This window comes from Amblyomma mixtum, chromosome 1 (genome assembly GCF_055824585.1).
Source record: "Amblyomma mixtum isolate Tamu chromosome 1, ASM5582458v1, whole genome shotgun sequence".
Lineage (NCBI taxonomy): Eukaryota > Metazoa > Arthropoda > Arachnida > Ixodida > Ixodidae > Amblyomma > Amblyomma mixtum.
In genome coordinates, this window is record NC_143012.1 from 207242938 (window position 1) to 207260089 (window position 17152).

At 48.0% G+C, this 17152-nt stretch overlaps 1 pseudogene; it reads right to left on the bottom strand.

Moving 5' to 3' along the window:
- Window positions 1-15562: 15562 nt before the first annotated feature.
- LOC149370664 (uncharacterized) lies at window positions 15563-17152 on the bottom strand (annotated as a pseudogene).

Sequence of the window (17152 nt, forward strand, 5' to 3'; positions counted from 1 at the left end):
GGCTTTCCCTGTGGTCTTCCCCGCTTCTCGAGTATCAGCATTTCATGAAAACGGCGAATGCGCTGCAACGTACGGTTAAATGAGGAAGCTACGTGGGCACTGAAGCTGCGAAAAAAAAGAACGCGGCTACAGCAACATATTGCAGTTATATTCATTAACGACTTAAGCATTGTATTTCTGTGTCCTGCATCCGTTATCTGAGCAGAAAAAAATGGCGGGGAAGGGGAAAGGGCATACGTGTCGTTTTTTTTACGTAGTGTTGCTTGCTTGCCGTATGGAATGCTAGAGCAAGTTAGATTTATTTTATTGTTTCTACTCTAGGTCAAGAGCCTCCAAGCAAAGAAACTGTTTTTTTACAGCTTGAAGAGTGCCTAGTAGCCCATACAAGGCAGCACTAGTCACATCGTAAACAGCAACGTGAGTTCATATTGTCTAAACATTTGCCAAATACACGATACATGTGGCACAATGATCATCCACTATCGCAACAAAACCACACTGACACAAACATTGAGAAGGTAATTTACAAGAGAACTTGCTCAGTGAAAATTAGCGCTAGCAAGGATTTACACGAGCTGTGAGCGCGGATAACAAAAACATGAATTTCACTAGATAATTGGACTCAAAATACGCATGGTATAAGGTGCGCATTTAATGACAAACTTATAAAGCCGGAAAAGTAATTACTCTACTACTAAAAAAGATCATGGTTGTTAACGTGAGTATTTTGAAGGTGAGCAGTAATTTAAAAATGATGTAAATAATGCATGGTAAATTTTCCCTTTTGTTTTTTCAAAAAAATAACAGCGACATGTGCATAGCACTCCCACAGATGATGACAGTGATTTGCGCAATGAATAAACCAAACTAAACCAAACCGAATTAATATGGTGCGTCCCCGTCATATGGCCGCAGCTGTCACGCGAAAGATCTTATGCTTATTCACAATTTCAACAGCAACATAGCACAGCTTTAAATTATTAATGGTTACCTGCTGGTTCCTTGGTTTAAATTACATTCCTTTACACATATTCCTGTTAATGTTTAGAGCGTTCCAATTGGAAAAATCAATTATCTTGTTGAGCTCAGCTCGCACCTTTTTAACCACTTCCTGCATGTCGTCGCCGGAAACAAAGAGGCTGCTATCATCGCCGTCGAGTGCATTAGGCGCATGTCATTTACATATACATTAGAAGGAAATGGCCTCAAGACATTGCCTTGCGGCACACCAGAATAAAGAAAGAGAAGGAGATATAGTTCCCAATACCGACGCAATGATTCCGATCACGCAAGTGAGAGTGAAACAACATTTTATATATACCGAGGATGCCCTATGTATTAAGAAAACCTTTAATGCCTCATCGTTGTCGACACAAGGTTGTCAGCAGAAGCTTCTCAGCAGAGGTTTCACGCTTTTGACGGCTGTCCACCGATATATGTGAGACAGTTACTGCGTAATTTGCCTTCATCAAATACAACTTTAATTTTCTTCATTACGGCCCCTCTTCTTTCACTCCCGCTTCCTCCCTTCCTGTACGATGCGGTTCAGGTGTCCACCGATATGACAGAGAATTACTGCGCCATTTCCTTTCCTCAAAAAGCGTTGCGTTCAAAGGGCAAGGCATCGCGCCGAACGGGTCGACAGCAGGAGCTGTTGACAGAAATGTCACGCTTTTCAATTGGTCGAAACGGTCGTGACGTCACAGTGCGCGAATTTCAAACGGGGCCAATTGTATTTTGGCAATATTGGGTTTAGACCTTGTTAAAGCTTTCGACAACGTCGCCCACAAAGCCATTTTGACAAACTTGTCAGAAATCAACCCCGGAGAAAGGACGTACAACTACATCCGATCCTTCCTCACTAACAGAACAGCAGTGATAACGGTCGGAACAATAGAGTCTGCCCCAATCACACTAGGAAGTAAAGGAACGCCACAGGGCTCCGTCCTGTCCCCTTTCCTTTTTAACCTCTCCCTCATCAAAATTCCCCCCAAACTGGCACAGATACCAGACCTACATCACACGTTCTATGCAGATGACATCACACTTTGGGTAACCAAAGGATGCGAAGGCTACATAGAAGACACACTCCAAGCAGCAGTGGACATCATTGAGGCATGCGCATGGGAATCCGGCCTCACTCTTTCTGAGCAAAAATCTGAACTCTTCGTGATCCGTCGTAAACAAAGAGGTAGGCGTACCACGACATCCCCCCCGCAAATAAACGTCTATGTTAATGGACGATCTGTCAAAGAGGTACAAACCATGAGAATACTGGGGTTGTATTTACACACAAATGGAAAGAATACTGACACACTCACTAAGCTAAAACGCACGGTAGAAGCGACGGCGCGATTAATCGGCCGCATAGCTAACCGCAGACAAGGGGTAAGGGAAAGAGATTTATGCCGACTAGTGCAGGCCTTTGCGCTAAGCAGGATACTCTATGCCACCCCTTATCTCAAATTTTCGAAAGCAGAAAAGGACAAATTGGATAATATGATACGGCAGGCCTATAAGGCTGCGTTAGGACTCCCACTAAATGCCTCAACTGAAAGGCTTATGAGGTTAGGAATACATAACACCTACAATGAACTGAAAGAAGCCCATTTAATGGCTCAAACAGCGCGATTAGCCAATTCCAGAACTGGCAGGAGTATTCTTACCAGGCTCGGAATTAACTTTCAACCTACGAATAACGATGCTAAAGTAGACTTACCCCGCGACTATAGGACGGCCCTACTAATCAAACCACTCCCCAAAAACATGCACCCCTTACACCATGAGGGTAGAAGACAAGCAAGAGCCAAAGCCTTACATAACAAATACAGACAGTGCGCTGGAACACTTTATGTAGATGCGGCAGAATACAAAAATACCAATGCCTTTGCAATTGTGGTTGTGAACGAGAATGGTGACCACATCGTCTCGGCGACAATCAAAACGAAATCCTCTGAAACGGCAGAAGAGGCGGCTATAGCCCTCGCCCTAGCGCATACCCAAGGGAGCATCATCTTCAGCGATTCCAAAATGGGTATCAATAATTTCGCGAAAGGGCGAATTACAAACACCTCCCTTAGAATCCTTAACGCAACCAAATTCTCACCAAATTATTCCGAATTGATATGGGTCCCAGCCCATTCGGGGAATCCGGGGAACGAGGCAGCCCACAATAAAGCCCGAGGTTTCGTCGACCGGGCAGTGGATGAGTCTGGCTCCCTGAATTTCACGAAGGACTCCATGATCACATATCACGATCTCACCAATCATTTTAAACTAGAGAGGAGAATTTTCGCCCCTCCAGACAAAAGACTTACTAAAGAAAAAGAGGTTACGTGGCGTCTACAGACGAGATCGATACGCACCCCATCACTCCTCGCGCACATTTATCCAGATCTTTACAACCCAAACTGCAAACACTGTGGCCAACGTGCTACCTACGATCACATCCTGTGGGACTGCAAAATAGAGCCACCTCCGGGTGATCTAGTTACAGCTCCTTCTCTCGAGCGGTGGGAGACCGTGCTGGCTAGCTCTGACCCCAGAACGTAAGTTTTGGCGGTGGAGTGGGCTGACAAAGTCGTCGAGGGCTATGTACTCTCGACCACTTAACGCGACCTCTTGCCAAATAAAATGTTTTACAATCAATTGTAACCATGCAGCCAATTAAAGGGATCGTATAGTGATGCTCCAAGTAAGTTTGAATGAGTTTAGTTAATTGCTTACATAACAAATTAGTCTAATTAACCTTCCTAGTCAGGCCAGATAAATAAACAAAACCGAGTAAGAAATTGGCCGAGCTTGGGAATCGAACCCCGTCCTCTGGAGTGCGAGTCGAGCACGCTACCACTCCGCCATGCCAGCTCTTTTTTTTTGTCTTTATTGCCGCCATGCCAGCTCGATGGTTTGTAATGAACAAAGGTGCGTCTAGTGAATACGGTGTCTTCGTTTAGGTGTCCACCGAGATATGAGAGACAGATACATTTCCTTTCCTCAAAAACCAATTTACCGACGCGCAAGGCGTATTTGTCTGCGTTTCAGATAGGTCCAAATTGTCGTGACGTCACCGCGCGCGAATTTTGACGGGTGTCCACAGAAATATGTGAGACAGTTACTGCGCAATTTCCTTTCCTCAAATACAATTTTCGACTGGTGTCCACCGATATATGTGTGACAGTTACTGCGTAATTTTTTTTCCTCAAATACAATTTTAATTTTCTTCATTACGGCCCCTCTTTCTTTCTTTTTCTTCTTTCACTTCACTTCCTCCCTTTCTGTACGGTGCGGTTCAGGTGTCCACCGATATGACAGAGAATTACTGCGCCATTTCCTTTCCTCAAAAAGCGTTGCGTTCAAAGGGCAAGGCATCGCGCCGAACGTGTGGTGGCGTTCCGTGGACTCCCTTGCAGCGCTACAACACGCTGTCGCGTTCCACTCCTAAAGGCGAAGCTTAAGCGTCAATAATTAGCAGTTATCTAGTATTTAGTCATTAATCAGAAATTAGCCATTAACTAGTAATTTGTCATAACTTAGTAATTAGTCATTGATTATGTGTGACGTCATCCAGTGGTGACGTCACCAGTGCCACAGAGGCAGTCAAAGTGGTGCTGAAAGCGCTTTCGCCTCTACGCACTTTAGACAGACAAAGTACCCCCTGAATTTTTTTTAGTTTCATCAGCAGAATTTCGTGGCTCAAAAAGTCGAAGGCCTTACTGCAATCTATGAAAATGCCTAGTGTAGGCTCGCTACAGTACGCATTTTCTAAGTTAGGAAAGAAAAGTTAACTCAACAAAAGACATCTTTTTTGTTTTCTGCCTTTTATTTTCTACGCCCACGTTTTGTTCGGCGTGCTTGCCATTTGTTGTCGCTTTATGAACTAGTTGGATTGCTTGAATGAACCGAATCAACTTCGGAATACCTTTACACAGCGGCTTTACGCTGCTGTGAACTCGGCGGCATCTTCACTGACGACTGTTCGTTTTAATGCAACGAGGGTTGCTTTTGGGAAAATTTCTGCAAACTTAGTTTAGCGCGGTTGAGGGAATGCGGGTGAGGGTGGAAGCTTGGAGGAGAGGGGAAATTCGCAGCTGATATGAGCTCGGCTTTCCTCGCAAGCGCGAGTGAGGGAAAGCACTATGGAAGTTCGGAGGCTAATGGGAGGTTGCGCAGCCTTGTCTCCTAGTACCGAGAGAGAGAGAGAGAGAGAAAACTTTATGTACAGAGGAATTCGGGGCACGCCCCAGGGTCCCCGCACGACCCCACTGCACTCAAGTGTTTATGTTCCGAAGGTCCATAACACTGGCAGCACGGCCGGTGGCGATGGTCTGCACGGCCGGGTCCTCCGAGCGCAGCAGGGTCTCCCAGTCCTCCCAGGTCTTGAGGTTCTCTAGGTCCCGCGGGGGAGGGTCCGCCGGGCAGAGGGAAATGATGTGGAGGGAAGAGGCGAAGGGTTCTGGGCATAGAGTGCATGCCGGAGAGGGGAAGGAGGGATGATAATGGCCTAGGGTAAGGGGTGAAGGGAGTGTGTGTGTCTGTAGTCTGCGCCAGAGTGTTGCGTGTTTGTTATCTAGGGAGGGGTGGGGCGGGGGGTAGAGCTGGCGTAAGGCTCTGTGCGTCTGGGTCAGCTCACTGAATGAGTGCATGCGCTCCTTCGTGAATCCCCGATCAGAGGCCACCTGAGCCCGGTTTAAAGAACCTCGGGCTAAAAGGTTGGCGGCCTCGTTTCCGGGATTCCCGGAGTGCGCGGGCACCCATATCAGCTCCACTTGGCGGGGCGGGGGGGCATAGGGCGAGTCCAGTATGCCAAAAGCAGGGACATGGACTCGGCCTCGAGCAAAATTTAGAATCGCAGTTTTAGAATCGCTTAAAATGTACCGGGCTTCCGTGCGGGTTATAGCAAGGGCAATGGCGGCTTCCTCTGCAGCCTCTGGGGACGTGTCTGGAGGGAGAGGGAGTGAGAGGAGGGCGGATAAAGAGGAGTCCACCACAGCTGCTGTCGCTTCATCACCCGTGCAGGTAGCGTCCACCCACACGGCGTCCGGCTGGGGGCCGTACGCTCGATGAAGTGCCTTCGCACGGGCTCTGCGGCGCTGCTCATTGTGGGACGGGTGCATATTCCTCGGGAGCGGCCTGATGAGGAGCTCTCGGTGAAGAGATCGTGGGATGGCGAGGAGGGTGGGGTCGTTGGCCGGTATTTTGATTCCGAGGGTGTCCAGGATATACCGACCTGTGGAGGTTTGTGTGAGCCTGATGTATTGGGCCTGTCGGTGGGCCTCCACCAGTTCCCCGATCGTATTGTGGAGGCCCAGGCTTAGTAATCTGTCTGTGGGTGTGTTGAGGGGAAGGTGAAGTGCTACCTTGAATGCCTTGCGAATCAAAGCATCCAAAGCGTTTATGTCATATTTGGATAGGTGTAAGTATGGGGTAGTGTACAGCACACGGCTGAGGACAAAGGCATGAATGAGGCGACATAGGTCGCGCTCCTTCATGCCTCTATGACGTCCCGAAACCCTGCGGATGAGGTGCGATATCGCGCCTACAACCTGCGTGAGTTTCTTGAGGGTGGTGGTGTTTTTTCCATCGTTCTGGATGTGCAGGCCCAATACACGGAGGGTTCCAACCTCAGGTACCGGGTCACCATTCAGTTCAATGGCAATGGTGGAGCGGGGGCAGCGGTGGTTCTTAGGCCGGATGAGGAAGAGTTCGGACTTCTCTGGGGAGCAAGACAGTCCGATGGTCCCTGCGTAATTTTGGGTGAGGGTGGCTGCTTCCTGTAAGGTGTTCTCTATGTCTCCGTCACTGCCGTGAGTGATCCACAGGGTGATATCGTCGGCATAAAGAGTGCGCTTCAGTTGGTGAATAGTGGCCAATTTTCGGGCGAGGGGGATGAGGGTAATGTTAAAGAGAAAGGGGGAAAGGACGGACCCTTGAGGGGTGCCGATACTCTGAAGAGTGTAGGAGGGGGAAGACAGAGGGCCGAAGTGTATCTCAGCTGTGCGGTCAGTGAGGAATGCTTGAATGTAGGCATACGTGCGCACACCCACATTCAAGGGGGATAGAGCAGTCATGATCGCCTGATGTTCAATGCGATCAAAAGCTTTGGAGAGATCCAAAGCTAAGACTGCCTTGGTGTGACCCGGAAGAAGCGGGTCGAAAATGTCGTGTGAGAGTTGCAGCATAGCGTCCTGTGCGGATAGATGGGGGCGAAATCCTACCATGCTATGCGGGTAAAGATTGTTGTCCGCCATGTTACTTGCGAGTCTCGCTAACACAACATGCTCTAGGAGCTTCCCAAGGCATGAGGTTAGCGAAATAGGGCGAAGGTTTTGAAGTGTAAGTGGTTTGTTGGGTTTAGGTATGAATATTATCTTCGCGTGGCGCAAGGACTGCGGGAGGTTACCCTCCCTCCAGCACTGGTTGAAGTATTTCGTAATGTGGGTGATCGATTGGTCATCCAGATTACGGAGCATGGAGTTTGTGACTTGGTCTGCACCAGGTGCGGAGTTGGCGCGGAGAGTCAGGAGGGCCGCTCTGACTTCGGTCTCCGCGATGTCGGTGTCGAGTGTTGGATTTGCTTGTCCTGTGTAGTGCGGTAGAGGTATGGGGCCGCCTGGAGATGTGTACATGGTTTGAAGTGTGTCTAGAAGGGTGTCGGGATCGTCAATGTGTTCATGTGTGAGGCGTGTCACGTGGTGCTGCGTTGCTGATTTGGTGCGCGTAGGGCCAATGAGGTGTCGGAGGAGTTGCCATGCGCGTTTGCTCGACAGGTTTCCGGCGATGCCGTCACATATCTGTCCCCAGTTGGATCGGCAGAGCTCCTCAGAGTGCTGTTGGATTTGTGTCTGCAGCGCGGCCAGCCGCTTCTTAAGCGTTCTGTTCTGTTTATTGCCTTTCCAGCGTTCTAGGATGCTGTGATAAGCCTCCCAGAGGTGGGCTAGGCGTGTGTCAAGGGTAGGTGTTTCGGTTGTTGTTTCAATGTCTCGCGTGTTGTGGTGAACGTCATGCTTGAGTGACTGCACCCATTCGTCGATGTCTGCGATGGGAGTGTCTGGGAGGGCGGTGCGTACAGCGCGAAAGGCATCCCAGTTAATGAGTTTGTGTGTTGTATTTGCGTGACGGGGTGCTTTGTACGGGACAGTGATTTGTATAATGTAATCACTGCCCAGTGTATGTTGTGTTCTGTTCCAGGTAACGCCGCGGATACAGCGGCTCAGCGTCAGGTCCGGACTGGTGTCCATGCTGACACTGTTGCCGATCCTCGTAGGCGTCTGAAACGTGTTGTGCAAAGTGAGTTGGAGGTTCTGCAAGAGCAGCCAGAGCCTGCGACCTCGATGTGTCGTGGTTGTGTATCCCCAGTCAGTATGCTGACTGTTGAAGTCCCCACCGATGAGTAGGGGATGTTTCCCTGCTAGATGGTGTAGCTTTCGCAGAAGTGATTCTAGCGGGGCCATCGGCAGGGACGGGGGGTGGTATATGTTTGCTATAAATATAGAAGGAAGTGAATGTGTGTGATGTATAAGTTCTGTGATCACGCAGGGCGTCTCAGACGTGATGTGATGAGTTTTGTAGGTGAGGCTGCGGTGGATGAGTGTGGATGCCCTGGGTGTGTTAGTTGTATCCGAGTGGGTAGATGTGTAGGAGGGGAGGGTTGCCCGGTGTGCAGTCTCCTGTAGAAGTAGTATGTGGGGCGTGGGTGTGATGGTGGGAAGGAGAAGTTGCAGAGTCGCGCGCTTTGCCCGGAAGCCGCGGCAGTTCCAAGTTAAAATGGGTAGATAATTAGTGTTCCCCCCCCGCCATATTGGATGGTAGGGGGATTGAGGATGGAAGTAAGACGGGTGTCAATTGGTATGTGTGGCTCAGGATAGGTGGTTTGTGCTTGCGGAGGAAGGATGGGGGGAGTGGAGGGGGTTTGAAGTTGGGTGAAGCGATGGTTAAGATTATGTTCCAAGAGCTCCATTATCTTGGTAAGCATAGCGTCCATGCGCTGCTCAAGTTTTTCGGTGAGGGTGGCGGCAAGGTGATTGAATCTGGCCTCGAGGCGTGCGTCTAGCTCTTTTAGTTTGTGGTCAAATTTGGCTTCGAGTGCTGCTAATTTAGCGTCTATTTCTGAGGGTACGGGAGGGGGTGTGGCGTCTGTGGTGCGTTGTTTCTTTGCGGGAGGAGTGCTCGATGTGTCTGTGGATGATGGGGTCGAGTTAATGACAGCGGGTGCGGGTTTAGGGGGCATGGAGGGGGCGGGGGTGCTTAGGAGGGAGGAAAGGCGGCTTACCTCTTCACGCAAGGCCTTGAGCTCCTGGTCTCTCGGATCTGCCTTGGAGGACTGGGGTGGTGGGGGATGACGGGTAGCCTTGCCAGAAACGCGGTCTGCCCAGGTGAGAGCCCCTTCGCAAATGTCGTGTGAAGCTGCAAAAAGCTATACAGCGCGCACATGCAGCGGAGCTCTCAGTGAGTTTAACGCATTACATCACATAACGTCAACGCCAGGTTTCTCGAAAGGCAGTGCCTATGACTCCGCAGCTTCTTACTTTTTTCACGATATCCATGATTTTCATTATATTCAATACTAACATGCGTCTGAGGTACGTACAGATATACAAGTTGTGGTAACCTTTAAGGAATGTAAGAAAATCCAAATAAAGTGTACGCTACCTGTGTGTTTCAATGCGAGTGAGGACCTGCAAAAGACAAAGAAAACATGCCGTAATAAAGGAGTGTTAGTCCTAAGAAAGTGTTTGTCGATGTTGCGGCAAAATGTGATAAACAAATACTTGAACGAATGCCGTCTTGAGTAGTGACAATGCAAGTGGATAGCTTAGCACTGAGATTAATTCGGACATCTGCACGTCATACAAGCTTTTGTAATATCATTTTGTTGTTATTTCAGGTTCTGTGCGGTGTTGTGTTGTGCTGTGTTGCGGTGCGGTGCGGTACGTAGCGGTTGGTACGGCATGGTACTGTATGGTGTGGTCTGTCTTGAAAAATCATGCCATGCAGGGATCAAAGTCCCGAAGGTGAACTTGGCTGGTGACCAGCGCTTTAATGGAGAACTCAGCATTAATGATGAGTTGTGGTTCTTCCAAGCCCATCTACAGTGCAAAACATCCGGGTGTTACACCATTTTTCCTCCATTAAAATAAAGCGGCTGTGTCTGCATGCTTTTCAAATAATGTTCCCGTACCATGAATGTGCCTGTACCACTTCCCATTGTGCCTTCTATTCTTGTCTCTTCTCTTGCTGACCAGGCTGGGTGTGTAGTTTGTTTATGTAGCCAGGCGTAACTCATCACACCTTACTATACCAGTTTAGGCGGAATTCGCTAGGCAGCTGTTAAACCTAGTCCCGCGGCATCAGATAAGACCGGCGATAACAAAAATCTTGGGCTGCTCACTCGTAAGCATGTGATGGAGACTGCGCGGGTAAGTTCTAATGATTCTTCAGAAAAAGACGGCTAACGTCAGAAGGTATATCTGCCTGCAACCGCTACTATAGTCGTAGTCACTACCGCTACCACTCAGACGTCATCCGCGACTTTTCAGAAAGCGCCTGACTGTACACAGGGGCTGTAGTCGTTGTAAAAATTTACTCGCTTTCGGTCTAATTTCGGTGACCAGAGACCGGCATTTATTAAATTACACAACCCGAACTGGACTACTTAGTTTGTTTGTTTGTTTAAATCGCCCTTGAACGCAGTGTTGTGACGGGCAGTGAAAACGATCGGCACTTGATGCCCCTTATACCGCAGAGTTGGCGCTGGTAGCCACTTCAAGCTTTCTGCTGTCCACCTTTCGGCGTCAGAGGTTGGCGTCAATAAAAAAAAAGTGACTTGAACATATTCCCTAACAAATGGCGAGGCCAACCTCGTGCGCAGACAGCGTGGCGGCAATGGACACTTTCCTTCGTGTGACAGATAAAAAAAAGTTATGTTTGTAAAAAAAATCCATCTAGAGGGCTTGGAAGTTCTTCTAATGGGAGTTAATTTAAATTCAGAGCACTTGCTTAAGCAAGAGAAATGAGCAAGAAAAGCCACGGAGGAGTAGAACTCAAGGATGGGTGCCATAGATGTCGAAGCTCACAACAACATTATTCTTTCTTTTTGCTTCACAAAAAGCATGCATTTGCTTCTCGAAGAGCCCAGCCTAAACACTACTACAAAGAGACAAATATAGAAAGAGATAAAGAGACAAGCTCACTAAAGGCCAGCCACTTTAAAAGTAAACTGCGGAAGCGAGATTAATTTGACGCGCGGTTCTCGAGCGCAAATAAGCCCATTTAGCACGCGCCGCACGTGCACCAAAGTCATTGTCCGGCAGGCAACCTTCACCGCACGACCCGCCGCAATCTGCAGCCACACGTCACCCGCACCTCGAACAATGCGGTCGGCCTTGCCTGCTACCACTTCGCGGTGTCCCATCTCGATGCTCACGTCTTCCCACCACAGCGGTCGGTTTGTACGCAACACATCCGGGTTCCACGCGCACGTCATGCCTCCTTATACTTAGCCTAATTTATGCCGAGCTCTTTTTAAACAAAATACTGAAGCTCCAAACACGTTTTGCCAGAGTAGCGGCTTTTGGCTTTTTGGCGTGCCACTTCTAAACACCTCAATGAATATAAACGGCGAACACTGGCCTAGCGGAAACGCGTCTGAGCGCTTGGGCATGTCGCCGACTCACGCTATCCGCTTTGCTAGCTGATAATTTGTGCTCATTCGCCTTTTCGCCCTATTTATACATTTAACATTCACGTAAAAAGACGTACAGCTTGCCTCGGTTTTGAACGCCCTGAAGTTCAACGAAACGTGGTCGGAACAGTTCGTCCTTCTTCAGACACGCACTTTGGCATGAGCCGGCGCCAATGATCGCAGTGTGAGCACGGCGTCATAAACAGAAGCACAAATATTACGAGTACTGTGTCGAAACTACACACGGAGAACTCGCGGCACTGCACAGTGGGCATTTCAAGCCGTTGTAACCCAGTGAGCGGCTACCTGGAATGTCCAGTAGTCAGACGCAAAATATTGGTCCACTCCCACGGAAAGCGAACAAGAAATTGGACGGATGTCTTCTCTCTATCCGGAAAGAGTCGGCGATATGCTCAACACTTCAGAGGCGACGTTCATCAAGAGCTCAAGATACATGGGACGATCTCCTAGTGTACGCACTCCTAGGCGTCGGAAGCAAGAAGTAGCCCTCGGGGCGCATTTTACCGCGTTCTGAGATCGCACATGGAAAGAAACCTATCTGTTTATACGCTTTTTGTTGATTGTGTCTTCTTGTTACTAATCAGTTCCACCTGCATTGTGTAGCAAAAAATCGCAACCGATTTACCTAGTTTAGCTAATTATGACTTAAGTGCGCTAGCACATTTACCCCTGTTTAGGTTCGTTAAGGTTTGTAGAAGCTTTTAGCTTTTGTAGAAGCTTGGAAGTTCGAGTTGCACTCTAATGTTCTTGTAGTCATTATTCCGCTCTCCTCTTGCGATAAAGGTGTATCCAGACGACGGACCGCGGAGTGTGCCGCGGACGGGTCTCGTGGTATGGGCCACACGTGTCCCGGTTCCTCGAGAGGGTCCACACGGCGCTCCAAAACAGCAGACGACAGAACGGGCCGGGCGGGATACACTCTCTACCCCGTGGCGTCGTTGGCACAGCGACCTGCTTGCTGCGCTCTGGTTGGAGCGCACGTGCCGAAATTTAGGCCGATAGAAAGCGACGGCTGTCTGCATTCCCTTTGGCGATATGTATCGATGATGAAGAGGATTTTTGACCTCACAAAAGGCGAAGTTGGCAGAAAGAATGGGTGTACGGGAAAGAACTAAGGGTACAAAATCAACTTCACCAGAAGTTGCTGTTCTCATACCCAGGGGAGTACCAGCGACTGCTTCGCATCACCCGGAGCAATTTTCGTAGCTGCTGTCCTGCGTCGGACGAAGAACACTGTTATGCGCACGCCCACCTCACCAACGACAAAGCTAAAAGTCACTCTGCGCTGCCTTGCTTCCCGTTAGTAATTTTGTTGTTCTCAAGTATCCTTGCGTAGCATCAACACTGCGATTCTGTTTACGCTTTCATGTGTGCAGGCTCACACACGGAGTGCTTATTGCAAATCGCATGGCGTTGACTTTAAAGCTAAATACGAACCTGCTGCCATTTTGTGACTCACATTTGTTGTAGAGACCACGTATTATGCGAACGCAACCCCGTCATTTTCATGCGCTTGTATTAGCTCACGCACAAGATTCGTGCGGATGTAATCTTTCTAACGCAAAATACGAACCTGTTAGCTTCATGTGGTTGGATCAGGTGCATCGACAGCTAGGTAATGCGCTTCATTATTAAGTAGGCACGACCTAACGACACGCTGGGCCACTTATTTAAACCACAGCGTTGTACATATTAGCACACGCAGTTCTAAGTAGAGGTCCTGCATTTTCTAATATGTGCGTTTTCATTTTCCAAGAGAGAGCCACCACTCGCCGAGTCGCCGGTTCCGGCTGGGCTAGTCTACTGTGAAGGATATGATAACAGAAACATGCAATGTAATCTATGAAGAGTTTAAAGGCTACTATATCAAGACCCCCTAAACAGAGAAACATTGGAGAGAAATCATAAAGGGGTTTAGCGATCAGTGGCAGTAGCCCAATTGTGTGGGTGCCATGGACAGAAAACACAACGTGGTACAAAAGTAGCCCAGATCTGGACCTGTATGCTACATTTACAGAAGATTTTACAGCATCGTCCTATTTGCTGTAGCAGACGCAGATTATAGGTTTATCTTTTTCGATGTGAGAGCACCAGGATCTCAAGGGGATGCCGGAGTTAGGCACACTAGGCCTTGGCTGACTGCAATGAACAACACGGCCAATCTGCCTGAGGCGGTAAAGGTGCCATCTTGGCCACATATCTGTCTGCCACCTGTGTTCGTAGGAGGTGATGCCATTCCTATAGTCAAGAACCTATCGAAGCCATACGGAGGCCCTTCTCTTTCATCCGACCAGGGGATCCTGAACTACAAATAATCCGTCAAAATTTGCGAGTATCTCTGTGGTCCTAGCCGGAGTGTTTGCTATAACTACCTGCAAATTACCTTATCAGTATGTTGCAGCATTGTTATTATGAAACGTTGACACCATCAAAAATGTCAAAAGTCAAACATTGTCTCGCCACAGTAGCGTTGGTACTTGCTGCCGACAGCAATGATGGATCACAACAGTACACATTACTCAATCAGTAGATTCGTGACTGAGCTAAATATACCACTGTAGGGGTGACCATCTAATTGCCCGATGAGGCCAATGGTGGAATAGTGAAAGTATTTCTTGCACCAATGCAAAATGTTGCATCTTAAATCACTAACGCAGTTGTAGCGGCGTGCATTTATACCGGTCGGTTCTTACTTTTAATTTCAAACTACATAGAAAATTTGTACATTTCTTCTGTTAAAAAGTTTGATGATTTTTAGAAAAGTGTGGTTATTGGCTGGTCAGTATTAAGCACGCTTTGATATTCCAACTGCTTACGTGTTAGGTAATGGAAATAGGAGTGTTCTTTGAATTCGTACATGTGCACACCGGCATATTTACAGAGTACAGTTTAATTTCTGGAAATTAAAGAGCGAGAAAAGTTTGTCTGCCGGAGCCAATTTAAATTATTACACTTGTGACCGGATACCCTGTAGTTTTGAAACTTTCCATCCCTTCATTCTGCTTTACCACACAATTCTCCTTATGCAGGCTGTCCAGAGCTCGCAGCGTTGCCGAGAATGCCTTCGGGATTCTAGCAAACCGTTTTCGGCGTTTGCACACTGTAATTGAAGCAAGACCAGACAGGGCTGTACCCGCAGTCTTTGCTGCATGTGCTCAGCACAATTTCTTCAGCAGTAACATGAGAGTCACTCCAGGACAGCCTCTGGAGGACACTGGTGAACGCACATTTTTTAGCTTGCAACAGGCATCCCGTGGACGCCCCAGTGCATTTGGTGCTGCTGTGCGCGCGCAGACATGCTCATATTTTAAGGACAGAGGTGCGGTGCCATGGCAGCAAGACGCCGCTTATCTCAACAGCCACCTCATGGATAGAGTGCCTTGAAGAACGAACATTCCTCCGGATGTCCTCGTTTTTCTTAAGCCATGTTAAAGCGCTTCTCATTTGTGTCGAAAACAAGTGCAAACAAGCCACCTAGCGGATCATCATCATATCAGCCTGACAACGCCCACTGCAGGGCAAAGGCCTCTCCCATGTGTCTCCAATTAACCCTGTTCTTTGCAGTTGCAGCCACCGTATCCCCGCAAATTTCTTAATCGCAACCGCCCACCTAACTCTCTGTCGCCCCCTGCTACGCTTGCCTTCTCTTGGAATCCACTCCGTTACCCTTAAGGACCACTGGTTATTTTGCCTTCACATTACATGCCCGGCCCAAGTACATTTCTTGCCCTTCATTTCAACTAGGATGTCATTAACCCGCGTTTGTTCCCTCGCCCACTCCGCCCGCTTCCCATCTCTATTCATTCTATGATTGCTGATAGGGTGGGCTAAATGACAAAACAACCAGTCTGGTGTCATTCCTTATTCTACCGTATCCCGGTGCTTTTCGATCACATCCAGAATTTCCTTCTGGCCTTTCACTTGCCTTTTAGTGTTCATCCAGAATTGCCTTCTGGCCTTTCACTTGCCTTTTAGTGTTCATCCAGAATTTCCTTCTGGCCTTTCACTTGCCTTGTAGTGTTCATATTCTCCATCATTGCAGCAGCATAACTGCCAAAATGTGCTGCTGCATCATCAGCTGCAGGTGGCCTTTCTACAGCATTGGCGAGGGTCTCTAGAGCAGTTTATCTCTTATTGAAAGTCACATTTGTTACAGCGCTTGATCTGCACTGCCTTAATCGCTCTGCAGGCGGTGGTTGTCCATTATGCCAACTGTTCTCGAACACATGTGCGCTTGCGCTGATTGTAACTGCTCCCAACTGTATAGGTTCCATGTAACTTTCTGCATCTGGTACATTTGGCTCATCTGGCACCTTGCAGGGCTGGATGTTTCCAGAGCAATCTCTTGAGGCTGTAATACAAACACAGCATCAAAGTTACCTATGAAACAGCTGTAAATGCAAAATGTTGACGACGGATCATTTGTACACTGTTAAACTTCGTGGCTTTCTAAGCGAAACCGGCCTCTTTCTCCCATATTCCCCATTCTCCTTTTTACACCTATGCTTAGTGGCACACATGTTGAATAAAATAAAAGTATCAGTTTTCATCTAACAGAAGGTCCCCTTATGCATGAAGTTTGGTGCTCTCGCTGTAAATTGGGTACACAGCGGCTGATAACAAAAAAGCAATTGTCTTATGCTAACCAAATATGGGAATTAAATTTGCTCTGCAGCTCTTTATGAATGAATATCTGTTAAAGCTGCAGAAAAAAATTCGAATACCCTTCTTGCAGTATAAACAAGATGTGAAGTCAGTCATGATTAGACATGTGCAGAACATACGAATTTGAGCACTTTCTTGTGCCTAGTAAACTACCCTCGGTAGTAAAATATTGTGGAATAAACTTGCCGTTGCTGCCTCTTGTGCAAACTCCTCTGTTGCATGCCGATGCCCCCGGCCATGGCACGGCATCCTGAAAGTTCCAATAGCGCAAAAAATTTCCACTTCACGGTAGGCCGTCGTCTCGTGCTTGGCCACTTCTTTCTCCTAGATTTTTTTTCTTTCCTGGGCACCCGCCGCTTGTTAGCAAAGACATTTCTCAGCGTAATGACAAGAAATACAATACTACTCGTTGCACAAAATTTTGCATGGATATGACATAATAAACACAGAAGATGCAAAGCGGTCCGTGCAATTTTACCTTAACAAAATCGCGAATCGAATAGTATACACAAGCGGTACCCAACCAGACATGAGCTCTTTTCACTATACGTAGCACTATTGTTTTGTAAGAAGCCTAACCGTGCACAAAGAGGTACCAAACAAATTTTGCACACCCACGTTGTATGGCCCGTGTGCCGGATGGTCACATGACATCTGGTTGCAGGTGTTGTGCCACAAAGTTCTTGAAAGACCTAAAAAAAAATCTGTGCTGCTGTCCCACAAAGCTAGAAAGTGCTGAACCAAGACCAAAAAGTAGAATGCGGCATCGTCCGGCCGTGATGTCAT